This window comes from Antechinus flavipes, chromosome 3, assembly GCF_016432865.1.
Source record: "Antechinus flavipes isolate AdamAnt ecotype Samford, QLD, Australia chromosome 3, AdamAnt_v2, whole genome shotgun sequence".
NCBI classification, from domain to species: Eukaryota; Metazoa; Chordata; class Mammalia; order Dasyuromorphia; family Dasyuridae; genus Antechinus; species Antechinus flavipes.
Genome location: NC_067400.1, coordinates 175,304,251 through 175,328,408, shown reverse-complemented (window position 1 = coordinate 175,328,408; position 24,158 = coordinate 175,304,251). Strand labels below are relative to the sequence as shown.

At 34.3% G+C, this 24,158-nt stretch overlaps 1 protein-coding gene across 3 annotated transcripts in view; it reads left to right on the top strand.

Moving 5' to 3' along the window:
* Window positions 1–24,158, top strand: part of LIMS1 (LIM zinc finger domain containing 1) — a 210,761-nt gene that overhangs the window by 145,206 nt on the left and 41,397 nt on the right. The gene's annotated exons all lie outside the window — the stretch shown is intronic.

The following is a 24,158-nucleotide window of genomic DNA, read 5'->3' as shown; positions in this document are numbered from 1 at the left end:
GGTGTAGCTGCTTCTGTCCATCCTTGATCAATTGAAACTGAATTAGCTCTCTTTCTCGAAGAGATCCACTTCCATCAGAATACATCCTCACACAGTATTGTTGTTGAGGTATATAATGATCTCCTGGTTCTGCTCATTTCACTCAGCATCAGTTCATGTAAGTCTCGCCAGTCCTCTCTGTATTCATCCTGCTGGTCATTCCTTACAGAACAATAATATTCCATAACATTCATATACCATAATTTACCCAGCCATTCTCCAATTGATGGGCATCCATTCATTTTCCAGCTTCTAGCCACTACAAACAGGGCTGCCACAAACATTTTGGCCTGATTAACCTTTAAAATGATAGTGGATACATAAACTGAGTGTAACAGAAAAACAGGAATATCGATTATGCTATGACTAGTCCTATGTCCATCAGGACTGGGTTTGTATTTCCAGTTTTAGATGCTATTTCCAGACTGTCTTAAATATATGGAAGCTATTAAACAAAAAAGAAGACAAATTCACTTTTAAGTGTTTATATAAGTAATTTGTTTGGAATTGATTCATATCTGCTTCATAGGCAGTGACAAAGTAATTTCTGAACAGTAAAATATTGACTTTGTCCTGTGACCCATTACATTATCATTTTTCTGATTATATTTGCCTCCTAGATTACTAATTGGTGCCAAGCAAATTTTCTTCTGGGGGAAGAGGTGAGTTAGAAAGAGACGGCTGTTTCAGGAAATGTTATCACACTTCCCCATGTGACTGAAAACACTGTGATCATGACTATAATTTGAGTTTTTGCTATTTGGACTTTTTTTAGTATTTGTTCTTTTCCTCCCTGCTCAAAGTCTTGCCAACATCCTTCCTCTTAATTAAATTGATTTGGCATTACAAATTTTCTTCTCATGGAAATTTTTTAAAAGTGTTGTCCTTGTTGGATAAGGGAAGAATTTATGAGGCTATACTTGTTTACACAGATTATTTCATTTTAGCTTTACTGCCCCTTCTTTCATGTGTAGACTTTTAAAAACTCTCTTCATTAATGTAGAAGTGTGTTGCACTCATGTTAGTCACTTTATCTGTTTGGCCCTTAGAACTAAATATAGTAGTACTTTCTGGAAAAAAAAAAGTTAGATTGACCATAACTTCCTTTTGAGCAGAACAATTTTAATTCCTAATAAGGATTATTTTAGTACTTATGGTTGGAGTTACCTTGAATTAATAAAAATGATAAGAGCTAATAATAATTTGATTTTCCCGTAATCCTTGGGAAGTTTTCTTGGCAAATATGCTGGAATGGTTTGTCATTTCTTTCTCCAGCTCATTTTATAGTTGAGAAATTGGAAGCAGGCAGGATTAAATGATTTGTCCAGGATCACACAGCTGGAATCTATCTGAGACTGGATTTGAGACTTAAGGCTTGGTATTCTATCCACTGTACCACCTACATGCCCTGCTAATAATTGCCAGCTTTTTAGGAACAAAGCATTTCATTTAATCCTTATAACAACCTTTGGTATATAGTATCTATATCCCCACATTTTATAGATGCAGATAATATATCCCTGTTTTATAGATGAGAAAACTTGGGTTCAAAAATAGGTGTATCTTGCCCAGTGTCACATACCTGGTACATATCTGAAGGTAGATTTGAATTCAGGATTCTAGTTAGGTGCAATTGTCTTATTGACTGTCACTTGTAGCTCTTTGACTAAAATCTTTAAGCTCCTCTACCCAGATTGTTATATGAATTTGTTGTTGTTTATTTTGGAATTCTGTAAATCTTTACTTAATTTATATGTGTGAATCCTACCTTTCTAGACACATTATAAGAATCAGGGAGTCTGTTTTCTTCATCATCATCATCATCATTATCATTATTATTCAGCTTTTGTTTATTATTACCTGGTTTAGTTTTCCCCTATAATATAGAAAGTATTTACATGAGTGATATTTGCATTGCTTTTTTTTTTTTTTAAATTTTTTGCAAGCTACTAATGAAAAGTTTAATCCTTAAATCTTAGCATAGTGTATTTGGAGTTAAAAGTACTGGGTTTTGAATCCTGACTGTGCCCCTTTGCTATTGGGGTTGACCTTGAGAGAGTCACTGAAACTCTGGAGACCATGGTTTCATTATCTGTACAATAAAGAGGTTAGACTAAATGATCTCTATAGTTTCTATCACCTGTGAGTTTCTGGTGCTTTTACCTCAGGGTCCTGGGATGAAAAGAAACTCATTAAAAATCTTTAGAAGTTATCTAAGTTTTGAGTCACCTAGATGGCACATTGGATAGAGTACTAGCCTGGAATTCATGAGGATGAGAGTTCAAATCCAGCCTCAGTCACTTAACACTAGCTTTGTGACTGGGCAAATCATTTAATCTCAATTGCCTTGCCAAAAAAAAAAAAAAAAAAAAAAAAAAAAAAAAAGAAAGAAAGAAAGAAAAGAAAAGGAAAAAAAAAGAAGTTGTCTTAGTTTCTCTCTTGCCTTCTAACTAGATTGAACATTGGCCATTTCAGAGAAACGGGTATCAGTCCTATTTTTAAAATGACTTCAATTGAGGAAATTTCCTGCACTGTATAAATTCTGAATTGTACCATATAATATATATAATATATATATATTACATTATATAATGTATGTTTTTCTATATTTTCTAACCTTATAGTCAGGAAGCTTTCTGTTTACATTATTAATGTGATTCAGTGTTAAAAGTAAAATACTGTACAAGGAATAGTTGGATTTCAGTAGGTTGAAAAAATTCTCTTTTCAGTTAGTCAATTAACAAGCTTTTTAAAAGCCTACTACCTGCAAGACACTGTGCTAATTACAAAGGATTCAATAGAGAAAACAAAAATAATCCTTGCCTTTAGTGATTTTATATTCTAATAAGAATGACATTATGCATGTAAATAGGTAATACTAATCTGTCTCTTATTTACCTACCCATCAATCCACCCACCCATCCATCTTTTGATCTGTCTATTCCCCTGTCTGTCCATGCATTCTTCTATCTCTCCACCCATCCATGTTTGTCTTTCTACTTATCTGCCTGTCTGCCTGTTCATTTCTTTGCTGTTTCCATCCTCTTATCTGTCTATCCACCTAATCCATCCATTCATTTATCCATCTGTCTGTCTTATCTATTTGTTTCTCTGTGTTCACTTCACCATACATCTGTCTGTACATCTATCTATCTATTTATTTGACTACCCACATACAGAGAGTAGGTGGAAACCGGCTTTAAAGAGAAGGCACTGGCAGAAAGCCAAAGATTCTTTTTTATTGTTGTTGTTCCTTTTTTTTTTTGGGGGGGGAATATATATATATATATACATATATATATATATATGCATATTATATATAAACTTTATTTTTTATAAATATATATTTATATATAAAACAATTATAACTTTTTATCGACAGAACATATGCCTGGGTAATTTTTTACATTATCCTTTGCACTCACTTTTGCTCCGACTTTTCCCCTCCCTCCCTCCACCCCTTCCCCCAGATAAGCCAAAGATTCTAACAGCAGCAGCAAGGTGGCAGAATATTCCAGAGATGAGAGATGGATAAGAGATAAAAATGGTCATGTAAGAGTCATAGAAGGAAGTAATGTGTACGAAGACTGGAAAGGTAGAAAGGAGTCAGTTGTAAAAAGCTTTAAATGCCCAACAGAAAAGTTTCTATTTGATTCTTGTAATAGGGAGCCACTGAATTTTATTGTGTAGGTCAGTAACAAAGTCAGACCTGTACTTTTCGGAAAAATTATTCTGGCAACTATGTGGGAGAAAGGTGGATTAAAGTAGAAAGGAAGACTAGCAAACAACTTCAGTAATCCATTTTGGCCAGTTTGGGGCTAAATCCAATACATTTTCATCAATGCCATATGGTTCAGAAGACAATTGGAGAATTTCTTTCTCCTTTCCAAGGCTCAGAGCTAGCCTCTTGCAAATATTTTTAAATAGAGGAAGTATGTCTCTGACAATCAACCACTACTTTTTTCGGTGACCTTTCAAATATACAGAGCCCTCAAATTGACCTAATTCGTTCATTCAACTAACATTTATTAAATATGTACAGAGTTTAGAGCACCAAATAATTTCATTGAAATTTTAGAGGACTTGCTCCCGATTTTCATGGTACTTACAGACTTGTCAGGGGATGGCACAAACACAAGTTATTATAATATTTGGTATTTCATAATAATTGCATTAAGTGCTGCAAAACAAATTGTTCTATAAAGCCTAAGAAAGGAAGGTCACCACCCATTCCAGGACTATCCCTCTAACAATACCTTACTTGCCTTTTAAAAAATATATATTTTAAAATTACTTGTCTGTATTCCCTCTAATCAGAACTTCCATTCTTTTGATTTGGGAAGCTAAGACTAAAATAATTTATACCAAAGAGTAAAGAACTCATAGGTTTAATCTTCCTTGAATTTTACAATCGAGAAGTAGTCATGAAAAGTGGGTAAGAATGCTTGATATGGAGGCCAGAGAGTCTTGGGATTTGGATATCACCTCTAATATTTAAAGGAATAACCACAGTTAAGTTACATAACTGAGGTTATGTTTATGAGCTTTATGAAATAAAGATAATGATATTTGTAATGCTTATGTCATGAATTAGTTGTGAAGTACAATTAACATATGTATGGAAAACATTCTTTTTGTTGCTATTGTTGTTCAGTCACATCTGACTCTGTGACATAATTTGATATTTTCTTGGCAAAAATCTTAGATTGGTTTACCATATCCTTCTCCAGTTCATTTTACAGATGTGAAAACTGAGGCAAACAGGGTCAAGTGATTTGTCTAGGGTCATATAGCTAGTAAATGTGTAAGGCCAGATTTGAACCCAGGAAGATGATTGGTTTGGCATTCTATCTACTGTGTCAAGCTATCCAAATCACTATAGTAACAACAGGAATTATTATTAAAATCAAAAAAGCATTATTAAGTACCTACTGTATGGCAGGAGCTAAGGGTAAAGAGACAATAATGAAGCTTACTACATTCTATTTATTAGTGAAGAAAGCCTATACGTGTATAAGCATATATAAGACATATACAAGATAACTTTCGATGGGAAACCAAGGGAAATAAGAATCTGCTTCTGTAGATGGTAGTTAAAAAGTAGATGTTTCAATTCAAATGAAATTTTGCTTGGTAGAATATTGGGCTTTTAAAACTTTTTTTAAAATTTAAGGCAGTATATACTCTATATAAACACACACATATATAGTATATTATATATGTATAATATATAAAATATATAATATATAATTTATATGTTAAATATATAAATATATGTAAAAACTTAAGGAAGTTTTTAAATGGATAGACCACTGCAAAAATAATCTGTCAGATCTGGGAATTCCTCTTAAGAGTTAGCTTCCCTAAAGAATCCTTGCCCATGGCTAATCTAAAAACTTGCAAGTTTGGATTCTTTTTTTCACAGCAACTTGGGGATAAGGGTTAAGTGGTAGAGAGCCAACCAGCTGTTAGGAAGTTTCTATTATACTAACATGAACCTCCCTGAACCCTTTGGAACCCAGAGTAGGCTGGGTGTTTAATATTAGAGTGCCATATTCTTTCTCGAAGATCATGCATTAACTTATTTGTTTATTTGATGTTTCCCCATTAGACTATAAGTTCCTTTCTGAGATATTTTTTATTTTTGCCTTTATACTTCCCAGCACCTAATAGTGCCTTGCACAGACCAGGCACTTAATAAATTTTCATTGAGTTCATTGTGTTTAAATTTAATTGAATTATTTAAGAGTAAAACTGTGGATGAAAATTCTACAGCTCAGGCAGTTCCTGGGATAGCTGTTGTTTGAAATATATGGAGAAAATGAAGACTCCTAGATATGTAATTTGAAAAAGGAGTAAGATTTTAATAGACAAATAATGTCTTAGTATTATAATTTTGTGGTCCTCTTCTAAAGGGTCTGGATATCCTCCCCTCCCACCTACCCCCCCAATCCACCCTGGAGGTCTATGGAACACATAGTGAGAACTACTAATATGGATATAGACAGAGTCTAGAGCACCTGTTTTCAAAATCCACAACAGATACGGGCTAGATAACCGTGGGCACATCACTTAACCCTGTCTGCCTCAGTTCCCTCACTCCTAAAATATATTTTTTACAAATTTATAAAAGTTTGAGAAGGAAATGGCAGACTCCTCAAGGCTCTTTGCCAAGAAAACCCTAGATGGGCTCACAAAGAATCAGATTGAAAGGACTAAACAATAACATATAATAATATTAGTGGTACATTAGCAAAAATATTCTTCCACTAAGAAGAAAACTTATTTCCCCAGGAAAAAGAAAAAAATGCTCTTTATTCTTTTCTCTGTGTTTCTTTACTTGAAGAGCTTAATGTAATAATACTTGCACTTGGATTTAAGTGCTATTATATAGCAAAAAAATTAATTTTAGAGATAGGAATATTTAATATACTGAAAGGTAATTGCTTTGGGAATATTTTGTTCCATTTCTTCACATAGCTACATTCCTGTGCAGTGTAGAACAAATTAAATTTAATATATTTCAACCTCTCGGGATTATTCATATAGTCATAATTACCTCTGTGGATACTGAAGGGGAACCCCTTCAGGCCTTAGTCTGCTCATCTATAAAGTGAGAGAATTGAACTCAACGATCTCTAAACTCCCCTTAACTCAAAATCTGTGATTCAGTGAACAATGAAATCGCCGATCCTTGAAATAATTCTAATGTTTTATGTCTAAAGTTTAAATAACACTGCAAGCTGCAGCGTTCTTTCTGATCAAAGTTTCATATGGAAAATGATGTCCTAGAATTTCACTTCCTCTGCCCCACATTTCACCTTTCTCCCCTCTTTTCTCCATAACCATACATACTTTGCCACTCCCTTTCCCATCTAACTTCTGCTAAGAACAAATAAAATTGTTGTAAGTCACTGGATGGTTCATGCCTCAAAGATTGGCTCATTCCCTTTTGTTGGTATTTGTTGGGGGAGGGGGGAAGTGTGAGGGAGAAGGAGGTCATGTGAACAAGTCACTTTCTGGCCATAAATTTACCTTGCACATTGAATTACCTTGCACAGGATTTTTAGGACCTAAGGGCTCTTATATTTCTAGTATAGTACTCCTCTTTCTCCCACAAAAAGAAGCAATTTCCAGATTTTCAGGGCTTCTTTGTAGTTTTCTAGACATCAAGAAAGCAAGTGGGGGTGTGCTTGCTCTCTATTTTGTTCACTATTGGGATTTATAGAGCACCTTTCCTGCAAATATAAAACAAAACAAAACTGGGGCAGCTAGGTGGTGCAGTGGATAGAGCACCAGCCCTGAAGTCAGGAGGACCTGAGTTCAAATATGACCTCAGACACTTAACACTTCCTAGTTGTGTGACCCTGAGCAAGTCACTTAACTCCAATTGCCTCATCACAAAACAAAACAAAAATACCCCTCAAAACTTTGAAGAATTTCCTACTTTTGACAGTGAATGTCTCTTAATTCTCTTAACTTCAGAAAGTAACAGAAAGGTTTGAAAATATTTACCCTTGAGTGAGAGGAAAGGAACCGTCTCCTTGGAGACAATACCTATCAAAAGCATCAGAAAGCCAATTTACTCAGCAATCTCACCTCATAGCAGCCTCACTGGAGATAATTATGTTGACCCCTACTAGTATGTTGTTTGTGTTTTTAAGTCTTTTTGCTATTTTCTAAATTCTTTGATTACATATCAACTAAAATAATATCGTGCCTTTTAATAGATTTTTCAGACATGTCTGAAATATATTAAATTAGGCAGAAGAGTGTTCTTTTTCTTTTTTAATCTATCTGCCCTTGACTATATTTTGTTTTTAATGTTATTAAAACTTTGATGAACAGATTCATCCCCCTCAAAAAAATAAAAAGAGAAAAAATACTTTTATATAATAAAAAATTCCTTAAAAAACCAAAATCATTGACCATAGAACTTAGAAACATATGTAAGTTGGAAGGGTATGCTAGCCTCACTTTATTTTATTGTATTTTATTTTATTTTATTATAGCTTTTTATTTACAAAACATATGCATGGGTAATTTTTCAACATTGACCCTTGCAAAACTTTGTGTTCCAAATTTTCCCCTCCTTCCCCCCACCCACTTCCCTAGATGGCAGGCAGTAATACATGTTAATTATGTTAAAATATATGTTAAATCCAATATATGTATATGTATTTATACAAGTTATCTTGCTGCACAAGAAAAATCTAGATCTAGAAAAATCTACACCCAAAGATGGCTCTCTTCTTTACTGACAATTGGAACTTAGCCTCACTTTATGGAAACAAAGTAGGTAACTGGCATCCTTAAAAATTTCAAGCTGTTTAATATTTTAGTTTAGCAGAGGGATAACTATCTCTTACTTGATACTTGGTAGCAAAATAAAAAACTCCCACTCACTGCCTTCCTCTACCAGCTGAGCTGAAGGTTAATCTTCGATGTAGTATCTTTGACTGAGTCATAACTATAATAAGAATGTAGAATTACAGCCAGGAAATCTGCTGCTGACACCTATCTCAGCCATAGAAAGTGCTTCATGGACATATTAGCCAGATTTCAAGGGGCAATCTGGCTATTTTTAAAAAATTAAAATGTTATACCTATAATGAATAATGAATAAGAAGAATACTGTGTCTAATTTGCATAATTTCCTTAAAATTAACAATTTATTATTTTTTCTTAATTATATATGTACACACACACACATATTCACATCCTTGATATAGCACCTGGGGCAGTTAGATGATTCAGTAGATAAAGCTCTTGACCTGGAATCAAGAAGACTTCATTCCAGCTATGTGACCCTGGGCAAGACACTTATCCCTGCTTACCTTAGTTTCTTCATCTGCAAAATGAGTTAGAGAAGGAAATGGCAAACCACTTCAGTATTTTTGCCAAGAAAATCCCCCAAATGGGGTCACAGAGTTTCACAACTGAAATACCTAAACAACAAATCGCGCACTTATTATGTGCTCTGCACTGTGCTGAGCATTTGACAATTATTATTTCATTTGATCCTCATAACAACCCTGGAAGGTAAGTACTATTATCATTAATTATTAAGTTATAGATAAAGAAATTGAGGCAAGTAGGTTAAAAAATGTGTTTAATATCTCAACTAAGATTTGAACTTGGGTCTTTCTTGACTCCAGACCCAGAACTCTGACCAGTGAACCACCTTGTTATTTGTTTAGCAGATTCTATCTTTCTTAAAATGTGTAAAAAAAATAATGTTTTGTGATGGAAAGTGCCATCCATATCTAGAGAGAGAACAATGGAGACTGAATTTGGATCAAAGCATAGTATTTTTACCTTTTTTGTTGTTTATTGTTTGTTTTTTCTTTCTCATGTTTTTTCCCCTTTTGATCAGATTTTTTCTTGCACAGCATGACAAATATGAAAATATGTTTAGAAGAATTGCGTATGTTTAACCTATATCGGATTGCTTGCTGTCTTGGGGAAAGGGGGAGAAAGGGAGAAAAGTTTGGAATACAAGGGTGGTTTTTTGGTCTATAATTCTTTTTTTTTTTCTGTTTTTAAAGTTTTTTTTTTCAAAACATCTGCATAGTTTTCAATATTCACCCTTGAAAAACCTTGTATTCTCTTGATGGTAAGTAATATAAAGGTTAAACCTGTTAAGTTTTTCTATGGACATTTCCCCAATTATGTTGCAAAAGAAATCATATCAAATCAGATCAAAAGAAAAGAAAAGAAAAATCAGATCAAAAAGGGAAAAAAAGAGAAAATAAAATGCAAGCAAACAACAACAACAAATGAAAATACGCATTCAATCCCCACAGTCTTCTCTCTGGCTGCATCACAAGACCATTGGAATTAGTCTGAACCATCTCATTGTTGAAAAGAACCATGTCCATCAAAACTGATCATCACATAATCTTGCTGTTGCTGTGTACAATGTTCTCTTGGTTCTACTCACTTCACTTAACATCAGTTCATATAAATCTCTCCTTTCTGAATCAGGCCTTTCTGAAATTGTTCTGTTGATTGTTTCTTATAGGATAATAATATTCCATAACATTCATATACCATAATTTATTCAGCCATTCTCCAATTGATGGGCATCCCCACAGTTTCCAGTGAAATGTTGAAACTATGCATGTTTTGAAAATAAAAAGCTTTAAATAAAAAAAGAAAGAAAAATAAAATCCTTTTGCTTCTATAAAAAGATTCTTCTAATTCCTCTTAATTCAAGAGTCTTCTTTCTCTTTAATTACTTATTTATCAAATATGTACACACACACACACACACACACACACACACACTCTTTTTATTTATACATATTTGTTTTCTTCTCCATTAGATTTTTTTGCATAGGCAATGGGGTTAAGTGACTTGCTCAGGATCACACAAACTAGTAAGTGTCTAAGGCTGGATTTGAACTCAGGTTCTCCTGACTTCAAATTCAGTGCTCTGTCTACCTAACTGGTCCTTCTCCGGTAGATTTTGAGCTCTTTGAGGGCAGGGACTATCTGGCTTCTTTTTGTAGCCCCATTAGTTAGAATAGTGCCTGGCACACTGTAGGCACTAAATGTTTATTGATTGATTTGTAGTCATGCAGCCTGGGTTCAAATTCTAATCCTGTCTCCTCTCCTACCTATGAAACATTGATCAAGATGCTTCCTGATTCTAGGCCTTAAGTTTTCTTCTCAAAATGAGGAGGATAGGCAAGATGATCCCTGAAGTCCTTCCATTCAAGCCTGATCCTTAGATCTTAATTGGTACACAGAGAAGAAAACAGAGCAACTCCTTTCAAAAGACATCAAAATTTGGCCCAAAGAAAAGTCAACTTTAGCATCACACTGCAATAATTAAAGGATCCTTCTTTCCTATTAACAATCAACAAATTGTGTCTCCCTAAAATATATGTTATAAGATGGTTTGTTAGAAAATATGTTAAAAGAAAATGTATGAATCATTTAAAAAATAGGAAGTGGGGGCAGCTAGGTGGCGCAGTGGATAGAGCACCAGCCCTGGAGTCAGGAAGACCTGAGTTTAAATCTGGTCTCAGACACTTAACACTTCCTAGCTGTGTGATCCTGGACAAGTCACTTAACCCCAATCGCCTCAGTAAACAAACAAAAATAGGAAGTGATGGTAATAATATTTACTTAACCTAGATTCTTTGGTTAAGTGATTATCATAAACTTTTATGCAATATCTCTGGGAATCAGTTGTGTTATACAAATATAGTGTGTTTACTATTTAAATGAATTACATTACTTGTCCAATATAGAGAATTCATGCTGAAAAGCACCAAGGTCAAAACCTGCTTATTGCCTCTCTGTGTCCCTTGTAAATTCACCAACCCAAAAAGGTGGTTGCTGATTCTGAGAGCTTGCTGCATTGTTTTGGGATAGAGGTATTCCTTAGTATTGTATAACTGAAAATCTTGCTGATTTCATCAAATGGGAAAAGGCCTCTTTTTGACCTCTCCATTGGTATTTTCCTTTGCTGTTGTCAGAAAATCTTTACAAAAGATTCAATTCGTAGAATCCCTGAATTGAGGAGGACTTCATCTAGTCCAACCTGTTGCTGAAATTCCTGTTTAGAATATACTCCAGAGAAATCATCATAGTCATCCAGTCTGTGCTGAAAGACTTCCAATGATTGGGAATCAATTACCATTACAAATAACTTATTCCACTTATGAGGAGCTTATTGGTTATTGAAAAGTTTTTCTTTACATTAAGATGAAATCTGCCTTCTGTAACTCCCACCCATTGTTCCTAGTCTCTCCTGCTACATTTTTAGCCCATTGTTAGACTGACTCACTGGGATATAAAGATTATAAAATTCACTCCCTGCCCTTTAGGAGCTTGGTTCCTCTTTGGGGGACATCAGACAGAAATGGAACAGAGAACAAAATAGATCTGGTGTAAGCCCTGGCTGATTAAATTAAAGAATATTGGCTCTTAGTGTCCTAGAAGGTTTGAACTAGGCCTTTAAAGAATATGTGTGCCTTAGGATAGGTGGAAAGGGCAAGAGGGTATAGTTTTTGAATAATCCTGATTGAAGGGATAGTAAATGCATCCTTTAGACCAGAGGTATCAAACTCCAAATTAAATACCAAATTAAAAATTCTGAAAATCAAAGAAGAGATTAATAAAATTGAAAGTAGGAAAACTATTGAACTCATAAATAAAACTAAAGGTTTTATGAAAACAACAATAAAGACCAGAGGCAGCAAACATGAAGCAACATTCCAACAAGGTCAAAATGTAATTGGGAAATATTTTACAAAATAAAGTACAGTAAAGCATAGATAACATTACATTTTAAAATTAGGTCAGATAGGAGGGATCTATAAGAATCAATGGTCTCCTTTTTGCTGCTTATATTCAATACTGAATTTTTGGTCATGTTAAAAAAGTCATTTAATCTCCTCTGAGCATTCATTTTCTCATCCATAAAATAGGAAGAATCATCTGACAGAGTAGTTGTGAGAAGTGTTTTTTTGCAGAGAAATTGCAGAAAAGTGTGAGAAATGCTATTCCCATATCAACTATTGTTTTAATTATTATTATTATATACTGAGTATATAACTGAGTAATCACATAATAAAGAGCATGCTTTGATTGGTTCTTACTCCTTCAGCTTGTGTGATGCAAGCCAAATCATGTAACTTCCCTGGCCTCTAGTTTCCCTATTATGTGAAGGTATTGGGCCATGTGATATCTTGAGTTCCTCCCATTCTAATTCTATAACTATAAAAGTAATGACCCACATTTATATGACAATGTAAGGTTTGCAAAATGTCTTCCTCTCAACAACCTTGTGAGGTAAGTAAATAGAGGAAATATTACTATCCCCATTTTACAGACAAGGCTCACTGAGGCTCTTGAATAAAATAGACTTTGATATGATCACACAGTAGTAAGGATCTGAGACAGAGCATTCAAACTCAGACATCATGATTCCAAATCCTGCACTTGAGTCATTATGTCATGTTTTTGTTTTTCCGTTGTGTCCAGCACTTAATGACTTCATTTGGATTTTGAGACAGGGATCACAAGACATAAATGGAGGTATAGAATAAGCAGAAAGCATATTTAAAGCAGCTTTAGCAACTAGTGTACCATCCTGAGATTTACATATGTATATGGCAGTAATATAGGTTTTCAGTGGCAATAACAGGTGGCTCTGTAGCTTCTGTGAAATCTCTACTCTATTGCTTCATTGTGACATGGTTAACATTAAGTTCTTAAATTTATGTCACTGAGCTTAACAGGCTTAGCAGCTCCGACCAACACGGAAATGTTTTAATTATGGACCTGGTGACAGACAGACCCTATGTCTGTTCTCAAAGAACCAGCTTGGTCATCCATGTTCAGAGAGACTCATCCATCATGAAAATGACCACCAGGTCATCATTTTATTTTTGACCAGCAAAGCAACTCAACAAATGGCCTACTAAGATAAGGAGGGTTATAATCTGGGTCCCTAAAGAAAGTACCCAATCATTCAATAATTATTTTTAATCCCTGACTATGCACAAATGACAGCTACATGGCAAGTAGATAAATGCTGTGCTTAAAAGTCAGAAGATTTATCTTCCTGAGTTCAGATCCGACCTCAGACACTTAACTGGTTGTCTCAATTCCTCATCTGTTAATAAGTTGGAGAAGGAAATGGCAAACCACTCTAGTATTTTTGACAAGACCCTATATGGGGTCATGGAGAGTCAGTCATGACTAAAAACAACAATGCATTAAATGCCGTACTAGAGTTGGGGTTACAAAAAATGAAACAATGATTAAGGCATAAAAGAAAAAGCCTAAATGAACATCATGAGGTAAGAAAGTTCAAGATGACTGCTAATAGTTATAATATGGCTAGAACCCAGAGTACATGTGAAACAAAGTTAGGAAGGGTAGATTAGGAATAGCATGGAAGAGGCCCAAAATGTCAGGCTGAGAGGTTTATATTTGAGTAGGGAAATGTGACATGGATGAACTTGTACCCTGAGAAATTTATTGTGGCAACTGTGGGCCAAAAAATATTTGTGCCTAAATTTTAAAAATAGAAAGGAAGAAATTAGAACAAAGATTTTTAACCTGACAGTCAATGGTTAGATTTTATCATACTTGTGAATTTAGATGGGGGAAAAAAATCACATTTTGTTTTTCTGCTAAACTCTAATTGAAACTTATTATTTCTTTCTAGTTGTGATTTTTTAAGAGCCTTTTTTTCTGAAAAGGGGATTATGCATAGTTTTCACCAGACTTCTAAAGGAACCCATGACACAAAAAAATTAAGAATCCCTGAACTACAAGCAAAGAGACCACTTGGGAGAAGGATAGTTCAAGGTCAGAAGTGATCCAAGGACTTGAACTCAGATGGTGACACAGGGTGAGAAAGCTTTGTTTAAAAAATAGCAAGATTGATTGTTAGAATCCACTGATTTGGATAGGTCGGGGGCAGGATTCCAAGATTGGCAGGAAGCCAAGATTTCTAGTCTAGGTGACTGAAAATTATATTGCTGTCACCAGAAATAGAAACTGTAAACTTAAGAGAAAAAATAAATTTAATATAGGATTTGTGTTTGAGATACAGATGGAGTTGCCCTCAAAGCATTTGGAGTTATATGACTAGAGTTCATTGGAAAGAGTAAAGATTTTGGATTTATCAGCATAAAAAGACACAGGATTGATTGGCTGATTGTTGTCCCTTCTTCTCAAAGAGAACCAAAATGACATTACTATGTTGAGTTAGTGTGTTCAACTGTGGCTGATCATACCATTAGAAGCTCTGCCGGAGGTTAGACACCAATAATCCTTATGAACATTTGGGGTGGATTGTTTAGCTCGGCACAGCTTGTGTTTCTTCTGAGCTAATTCAATTCTGTTCTCTGATGAGGGCACGCCATATTGGGAGCTTCTGTGCCAGTATTTCCTATGTCATACAATCAATTCTAAAGTTCTTGAGAAACCTTGAGAGTATCCTAGTATCTCTTTTTCTAACTATCTCGTGAGTTTTTGCCCTATGTGAATTCTCCACTTTTGGAGTTCTCTCTTTGGCAAGCATAAATTTGACACTGAAATGGTATAGTCAACCCAACAGAGTTGTGCTCACTTCAGTAGAGTTTGAATACTTGGCAATTTAGTACCACCAGAGCACTAGCTGATTGATACTGTTTTTGTGCTCATTGAAAGCTTTGGTCAGATGTGTTCAGGGAAGATTAATATCTCTGGGGTGAGGGCTTCCAGGCTCTTTACAGGACTATTTTCCACCTTTGGTGTCCACCCGAACCATCTAATTCTCAACCTGTGGCTCCAAGAAGTTGTAGCATGCACAGCAATCACACATAGGTAAATTGTTTTGTCAGACAGACTAAAGCAGGTTGAGGATAACCAAACCCTAAGATTAGGGAGCTATCTACTCTAAGAAACATGAATAGAAAAGTTCTCAGGGAGTGAGTGTTGAGCCTGGAGTCAGGAATATCTGAGTTCAAATCTAGTCTTAGTTATTTAATAACTTTGCAACCTTAGGCAAGTCATTAACCTGTTTGCTTCCTCAACTGTAAAATGGGGATAATAACAACTCCTACCTCCCAGAGTTATGAAGATCAACTAAAATAATATTTAGGACAGTCCTGTCACTTAATAGATGCTAAGTAAATGTTTGTTCCCTTCTCTCCTTCTTCCCCTCACCCCCATTAGAGAAAGTACAAATTATATATATATATATATATATTTTGCTATGAAGGGAAGATGAGATAGGATAAGTGAAAAAAGTGGCAGAATCAAAGAAAGAAGTGAATTTGGATATTTAGTGAGTTTTTAAGTCAGCAAAGTTCTGAGTTGTAAGTAATAGGGAGATAATAAATAAAAGAGAAAATAAATAAAGAATAATAAATATAAAGGAAGAAATTAAAAAGAAAGGGGAGGTTGGAAAGAATGATGAATAGAGGAAGGTTCCAGGAAAATTGGAAAAGGATGAGACCAAGAATATAACCCAAGTATAAAGAGATTAGCTAATCCTGACAGAGACATAGATTATCTTGTCCCCTGAATTGAGAGGAAAGGATGGTGAGAATATATAGTCTTTTAGGTATAGAGAATGGAAAATGAAAGAAAAATGAAATCTCATGTTCAGTGACCATTAGTGTTCTCAATAAAGGGAACAGGTTATCTGCAGAGAGAGGGGAAATGAGGGAGAGAGGAATGGGATTGGGGCAAAAGAAAATGATTTGGTATATATAGCCACTTTGCAAAGTATGGTAGGGCATAAATTAAAGTTAAGAGAATTTGTGCCATGTAGTGGGGAGGGCCCAGTTATGATTAGCTAACCACCAACCACTGTATTATGAGTGACTTCAATTTGTACAATCATTACTTGATTGTACCTGCTATGTAGCATCATCCAATGACTTGGAAACAAATATAGAGAAGGCAGCTGATAAAGGGGTGATCCATGGTTGAGTATTAGCCGAGTAGGAACAGCTATGGATAGTGGGGAATCCAAGGGTAGAGGAAAAAATCCCTTGAAAAAACTAGTGACTATAAGATCAAGATTGAAGAAACAGTGAAATCAGAACAGGAATTATGACTTAGGAGAATAGGGAAAGATTTTTAAACTAAGCTTTTTAAATTTAAAAAAAAATTAATAGCTTTTTATTTTTTCCAAATATATGCAAAGATAGTTTTCAGCATTCATCTTTGTAAAGCCTTGTGTTCTAAATCCCACCCCCCTTCTCCCATAGACAGCAAGCAAACTAAAGTTTTTTTTTTTTTTTAAGAGAATAGTAACCCTTATTACATATAAGCATTTTGCCACACTCCTCTTTTTGTCAGGGAAAGAAATATTACTAAATTTCTTTGATCAAGTAAAGAATTTGCCTACTCACTTCCTTAAACCAGTTTTCTATTTACATTGTGGAGTTTTTGGTTTTTTGTTTTTGCCAAAGTATTGCCATGCCCTGAAAATGATGATTAATACTCAACTTTATCAGGAATAATACTGTTTTTTAAGTAAATAATTTTCATCATTTTGAACTTTTGAAGAAATGATACAAAAGAGGAAAATATTCCTAATCCCCTTAGACAGGAAGATTTCTTTTTGCTTATGATTTGGAAATCATTTTAGGACAAAAAAAGGGCAAAAATGTACACTAATTGAATCTTAATATCTCCTTTCTGGCCAAATCCTTTCTCTTATTGTTGTGGAAAGAAAAAAAAAAAAACAGCATGTTTGGACCTTGGAAATAAGAGAGAATTTTCCAGTTGCAGTATCTTTATTTGCATGTCATGTTACTTCTGTTTTGAGCTGTCTGGGGAAGTTCAAGATTAAACTTTCCATTTGAGTGGGTTTGAAAATCACATTGAAAATGTTCAGTCTGGCCACACAGAAACTTAGCAGGCATATTTTGTCACTTTGAACTGCACAAAATGACACAAGCCTTTGAGCTGGAGCAAGACGGCTAGTTTGGTTCCAGCAGTGCAATTACATTGCCCAATAGCAGCTGTTATTGCCAAGTACCTAGTTCAGAGATCTGAGTATGATGCATATCTATTTGTGGAATAAAATAAAACATTTTGCTGGACACTTAATGCCTTTGCCTATATAAGAGTCCCTTCCTTTCCTCCCCTCCACTTACCAGCCTCCTACACCCACACACCCTTATTTTATAGGCAGCTACCTGAAGCAAATGGTGCCATTTATTAAAAAGCTGCTTCTGAGTTAAGATGATACCTGTCCTTTTATTTTATTTTTTAAATAGTATTTTCTTTTTCCAAATACATGGAAGAACAGTTTTCAACATTTACCTTTGCAAAACCTTGCGTCCCAAAATTTTCTCCCTCTTTCCCCAACTCTCCCCTCCCCAAGACAGCAATCAATCCAATAGAGGGTAAACATGTGCAATTCTTCTAAACATATTTCCATATTCGTCATGTTATGCAAGAAAAATAAGATCAAAAGGAGAAAAAAATGAAGAAGGGAAAAAATAAGCAAACAATCACTACCACAACAAAAGGTGAAAATATTGTGTATGCTTTGATCTACATTCAGTCTCCATAGTTCTCTCTGGATGTGGATGGCACTTTCTAGGTGATAACTATTCTTTTTTAAAAATTAATTAATTTTTTATTATAGCTTTTTATTTACAAGTTATATGTATGGGTAATTTTATAGTATTGACAATTGCCAAACTTTTGTTCCAATTTTTCCCCTCCTTCCCCCCTCCATCCCCTCCCCCAGATAGCAGATTGACCAATACATGTTAAATATGTTAAAGTATAAATTAAATACAATATTAGTATACATGTCCAAACCGTTATTTTGCTGTACAAAAAGAATTGCACTTTGAAATAGTGTACCATTAGCCTGTGAAAGAATTAAAAAATGCAAGCAGACAAAGATAGAGGGATTGGGAATTCTATGTAGTGGTTCATAGTCAGGTGATAACTATTCTTGAAGGGAATTTCCTTCTATAAGTTTTTTTTTTGCATATTGTCTCTTCCATTCAAATGGAAGCTCCTTGAGGGCAGGAGCCCTGATTTTGTCTTAGTTACCTTAGAGTCCCTAGTACATAGATTAGTGCCTGGCACATAATAAGCACTTAAAATGATTGTTGACTTTGGTTGTGTTATCAAACTGTCAAGCAAAGGAACAATACCTATTATTAAATGCCTGCCATGTTTTATCATTTGTGGTAGGTATTGATATAAATATGAAGTGTGAAATAATTGCTACTTTCAAAGAGCTTACATTCTATTACTTCTTATACATAGAATGAAAATAAAAAGAATAAATACTAGGTTCTCTATTCCTATCTACTTTCACCCCCTCCACTGCTAATACTTTTTTTCTTTTGATTATCTCTAATTTATCCTGTCTCTATCTTGTTTGTATATGGTTGTTTTCATGTGGTCTTCCCCATTAGATTGTGAGCTCCTTAGGAATAGGAATTGTTTTTCTTTGTATTCCCAGCATCTAGCATGGTCTGGCACATAGTGGATGCTTTATAAATGTATATTGATGATATTGCTTGTTGTTACTACAAGATAGTTGGAAAGGAGGATACTGGCAGTTGTGGAGATCAAGAAACTTTCATGTAGATAATAGATCTATCTGAACTAACTTTACTGTTCCTTACCAGGAATGTTCCCATATTTCCTCCTTGTATTTTTGTTCTGGCTATTATCTGGTCCTGTAATGAACTGACTTTTCTATACTACCTCTTAAAAACCTCTTTTCCTTCAAGACATAACTCAAACACTACCTTCTTTTTTAAAAATTAGATTTATGCCAACTGAAAAATACATTATCTTTTCTTCCTCTCTTTCTAATCCTCTTGTCCATTGACACTGAAAGAAAAAACATCTACAGCCAATCCGAGAAAAAAATTTTTTCCCAAATACCATTTTAATATTTTAACAAGTTTGGTGAAGAGCAAAAGAATACTAAAGGAAGATAATCAAAGAAAGATCTTTGAATTTATTCCATTTGATGATCAGTTAAAGGAATTATTTATGCCTTCAAATAATTAAAGGCAATTCTCCTATAGAAATAAGGATTAGATTTGTTCTCCTTGAACTAGGACCAGTGGGGGAAAACTTTGCAGAGGTAGGTTTAGGTATAATATAAGGGAAATTTTCATAACTAGAGCCAGCTAAAAAAATAGAATAATGACTTGAGAAGGTAGATTGATTCTCATTAAAAGCCAGGGGACAAGAAAAGGTGATTTTGGGGTTAAGGACTTGTCCAGGGTTCCAAAGCTTTGTAAGTGTGTGAGGTCAGATTTGAACTTGGATTCTCTTGACTTCACGGCTGGTGCCCTATCTGCGAAGACCAGTTATATTGTAGGAGGAATGAATTTGTGTTTAGGTATAAGTTGGACAAGTTGAATACTCATTCTTAGATTCTGGGATTCTTTCTTCCATCTTCCAGACAGTTGTCAAAATAATTGTCTTAAAGATTAGGTTGATCACATTACTATTTTCTTGCTCAAGAACTTTCATTTAATTCCTATTGCCTGTTGAACAAAATAGTGAAACATTTAAACATCCTCAATGCAACATTTAAAACCTTGCCCAATCGCTTCAGCTTAACTCTTCCAGAATTCTTTTCTACTACTTTCCTTCATGGATTTTACTTTTCTAGATGGACTGAGTGATTTGCTCTTTCTCAAACTGGACATTACATCTTCTTTCTCTAAGTTTATACAGACTGTTTTTCATGTTTCAACTGGAATATAATCCTCTTACGTCTGCCTCTTAGAATCCTTCAGTTCCTTAAAAGTTCAATTCATTCAATTCCTATAGGAAACATTTCTTATCTTCCTTGCTATGAGTATTTTTATCCTGCTCAAATTATCAGATATGCATATCTTATCAATTTAGATATTTTATATTTTGTTGTGTGGGCTCAATCTGGATTCAAATCCAATTCAACAAATAGAGATTAAATGTATTAAATAGGTTAATTTAAGTTACTCTTGGGTGGAACTCTTATTGACCCAATCTTTGGCACTTCAATGAAACTCAGCTTAGGAATTTAGATTCAGTGATTCTAGAGAGCCTATCTGATGCAACCGCTACTTTCTGCTAAAGCAAAAATATGACAGCCCAACATGACAGTTCTCTTTATAACTGTCACCCAATCCTCATCCTTGCATTAATAGCTGTTGGTTTGATTGTACTGCTTCTATGGTAGTAATACCATAAATCCAAGTGACTTCAGATAAATATTTCTCTCAGAATTAATTATTCCCTCAAAGCTTGTTTATGGTTTTTTTTTAAACCGATTTTATTAGGTGCCAACAAATGCTTTAAAAATAACAAAATGCTTGCATTTGAAAACTTGAATTTCAGCAACTGTTATTGACATGACCTTAAATACTCCCTCATCTTTGCCCTGTTGAAAATAACTCAAATATTTAGACTCTTTTAAAAAACTCATTCCTTAATTCATATGTACAAAAATGTTTACAGCAGCTCTTTTTGTGATAGCAAGGAGTTGGAAGTTGAGGGGGATCCCCATCAGTTGGGGAATGGGTGAAAAAATTATGATATGAATATAATACTCTTCTATAAGAAATGATGAGCAGGAGAATTTCAGAAAAACCTGGAAAGATTTACATAAACTGATACTGAATAAATGAGCAAGAGAACATTGTACACAGTGACAGCAACATGTGATGATCAACTTTGATAGACTTAGTTTTTTCCAGAAATACAGAGATCTAAGATTGTTCTAAAAAACTCATGATAAAAATGCTTTTCACATCAGAGAAGAAACTATGGAGTCTGAATACAGAGTGAAGCATACTATTTTCACTTAAAAAAATTCTTTCTTATGATTTTTCCCCTTTTGTTCTGATTTTTATTTCACAACATGACTATACGTCTGTACATGTATGACCTATATTAGATTGTTGGAACCATCAGGAAGATGAGTCTTTCTGATTCCAAGCTCTCTGTCCACTGCGCCACCTAGCTGCCTTCTTTGTGGTGTCATGTGTGGATGATTTTTCTCCCTATGCAAAGATGTAAACTTCTTGAAGGCTGACTGTAGGACCTCTCATATTTTCATATCAAAATGATGGGCCTGTATGCAGGTCCCTAAATTATTATGTGAATAATTTATAAGCAATAAGAAGAATAAGAAATAAGGATAAGTAATGTGAACAATAGTATTTTTTTCTTGGACACTTTTCTTTTTTGCTCAACAACAGTTTTTATTAAGGAGCTTCTAAATGATGAGTAATCCCTTCTTATTGGCTTCTCTCTCTACTTTTCCTTACTTCTTTACTATGGTTCTTCCCTAAGGTTCTATCCTTTGTTGTTTTCTTTATTTCTCAGATCTTTGACTTGTGTAATCTCATCCATTCCCAGGGCTTCAATTATCCCATCTATGTGGACAGTTCCCAAATATACATACCTCTAGCCTTCAGATCCCCTAACATTTCCAGTCATATATCTATCTTTCTATTGATTCTCTGATGGCATCCCAAACTCAATATGTCCAAAACCAAATCCCTTTATGATGCTCAGAAGCTTGTTCTGTTTCTCCCGACTGTCACTATTTTCTGTTGATGACACTAACATTCTCCCAAATATCCAGGCTCCAGACCAGTCATTTGACTCTTTCTGGTCTTCCATTCTCAACTTTCTGATATGTCACCTATGTTGTATAATGCCTCCAGAGAAATTTTCCTACTTATAGATTTGGTCATGTCACTTCCCTGATCAAAAAAGATTAAAAATTTAACTAGTCAGTTGTAAAAATTTGGCATTCAAGGTTTTCCCCATTTTGACTAAATAATCTCTCCAGCCCTTCCTACGACTTCTTCATAGTGTGATCCAGCCTAAATCAAACTAAATTACTATTTCCTTAATCTATCTTTAATTTGTATTTATATTAAAGAATTATTGAATTATTAGTAGTGCTTTGAGGGGGAACATTGTCTTTAAAGTCAGAGGACTTGGATTCAAATTCTTGTTCTCCTACTTGCTGCCTTTATGATCTAAAGCAAGTCATTTAATTTCTATATCACAGTTGCCTTTTCTGTAAAATGAAAATGGTGGTCTATATTATCCCAAGGTTCCTTCTGTCTGAAAATCTGTTACCTTATGAATGGCTTGCCTTTCTTATATAAATATTTTGCTCACAAGTGAATATATTTTGTAGTCTTTCCTAAGTCAAAGATAGAATCTATTTTATTTTTTAATGTTACAGTAATTTTTTTTTATGAGCCAGATGCTAAATTTCAGATTTTCACTGGCCCTAGTAATAATGAGGATGAGGATGACAACTGACATTTATATAATGATTTAAGTATTTATTTGATTCCCACAACATCATATAAGGTTAGTTCTAATGTTAATGCCCCCATTTTATAGATGAGGAAATTGAGTCTTGTATGAACAGGGAAATTGTCTTAATTCCTATGATCTTTTATTCCGATATAAAATGAGAACAGTAATTTTTACAATTTTTACCTTACAATCAATAGTCAACTAATCAGTAAACATTTTACAGTTGAGGAAGTGTGCTTCAATCTGTATTCAGACTCTAGTCCAATTCACTGGACCCTCCCTCCCTTCCTCTGGTGGAATGCTTACTTGGTGTGTAGAGCTTCCAGCAAGCCCAAGTCAATCATACCTTGTCATCCTGTCTGCTGTGCCTCTGGGCTTTTAACTTGAAGCTTCTGTGAAGTAGTAGGCACCTACTGTGTGCTAAGTGCTAGTTGTTATGAGGGACAAATGGATGTGTAAATTGCTTTACAAATATTAAAACCCCTTAATAAGTATCAGCTGTTGTTATTATTCTACAATAGGTGTGTCTTTTTTCTTCATCTAGTAATTAGTTCATTACATTTTAACAAAGTGTCTTGCTTAGTGCTAAGAGAGACAGAAAGATAAGTAAAATACAGTTTCTTTTTTGATGGTTAATGCTTCAAAAAAAAAAAAGATTAAAGTGGGGTCATACAGATAGTAAATATCTTGAAGTGAGATTTCAACTTAGTTCTTGCTGACTCCAACACTAGTACTTTGTCTCCTAAATCAGAGATCCTTCTCCAATTACCCACTAACAACAGATCTAAATATCTCTGCTATTTCAATTTATTTTTTCTTTAGGTGATAAACTTTAAATTATCTAAATTGATTGGAGGAAAGTTATGTAGGAAAATCACAGATTATTATGAAACATTTACATTTGACATTAGGGTACAGTATATTTCAAAATATATTTGCCATTATAATTATGTTTTTGCTCATTAATATTAAAACAATTTTGCATTTCTTGAATATGTGCCAAGTGATGGGGCAAGGTGGCACAAATGTTAATTTTGTACAAATAAGTCTCCAAACTGTAATATATGTTGCAGATAATATTAATGTGTGCATATAAATACATGTGTATATATAGTATAGGTGGTGTGTATGTGTGTGTGTTTATCCTTTTGTAAATCATGGGAAGCTTCTTTGTAGAAATATATCTTTGTCTCATCACTTTTTTTTTGGATCTCTAACAAAATTCAGACATTTTATGTATCATTTAGAAAGAAAGAAAGTAATAAGAATTTAGATCTGGAAAAATGATATCTTAAAGAATACCGACAAACACAATTCTGACCATTTCTAAC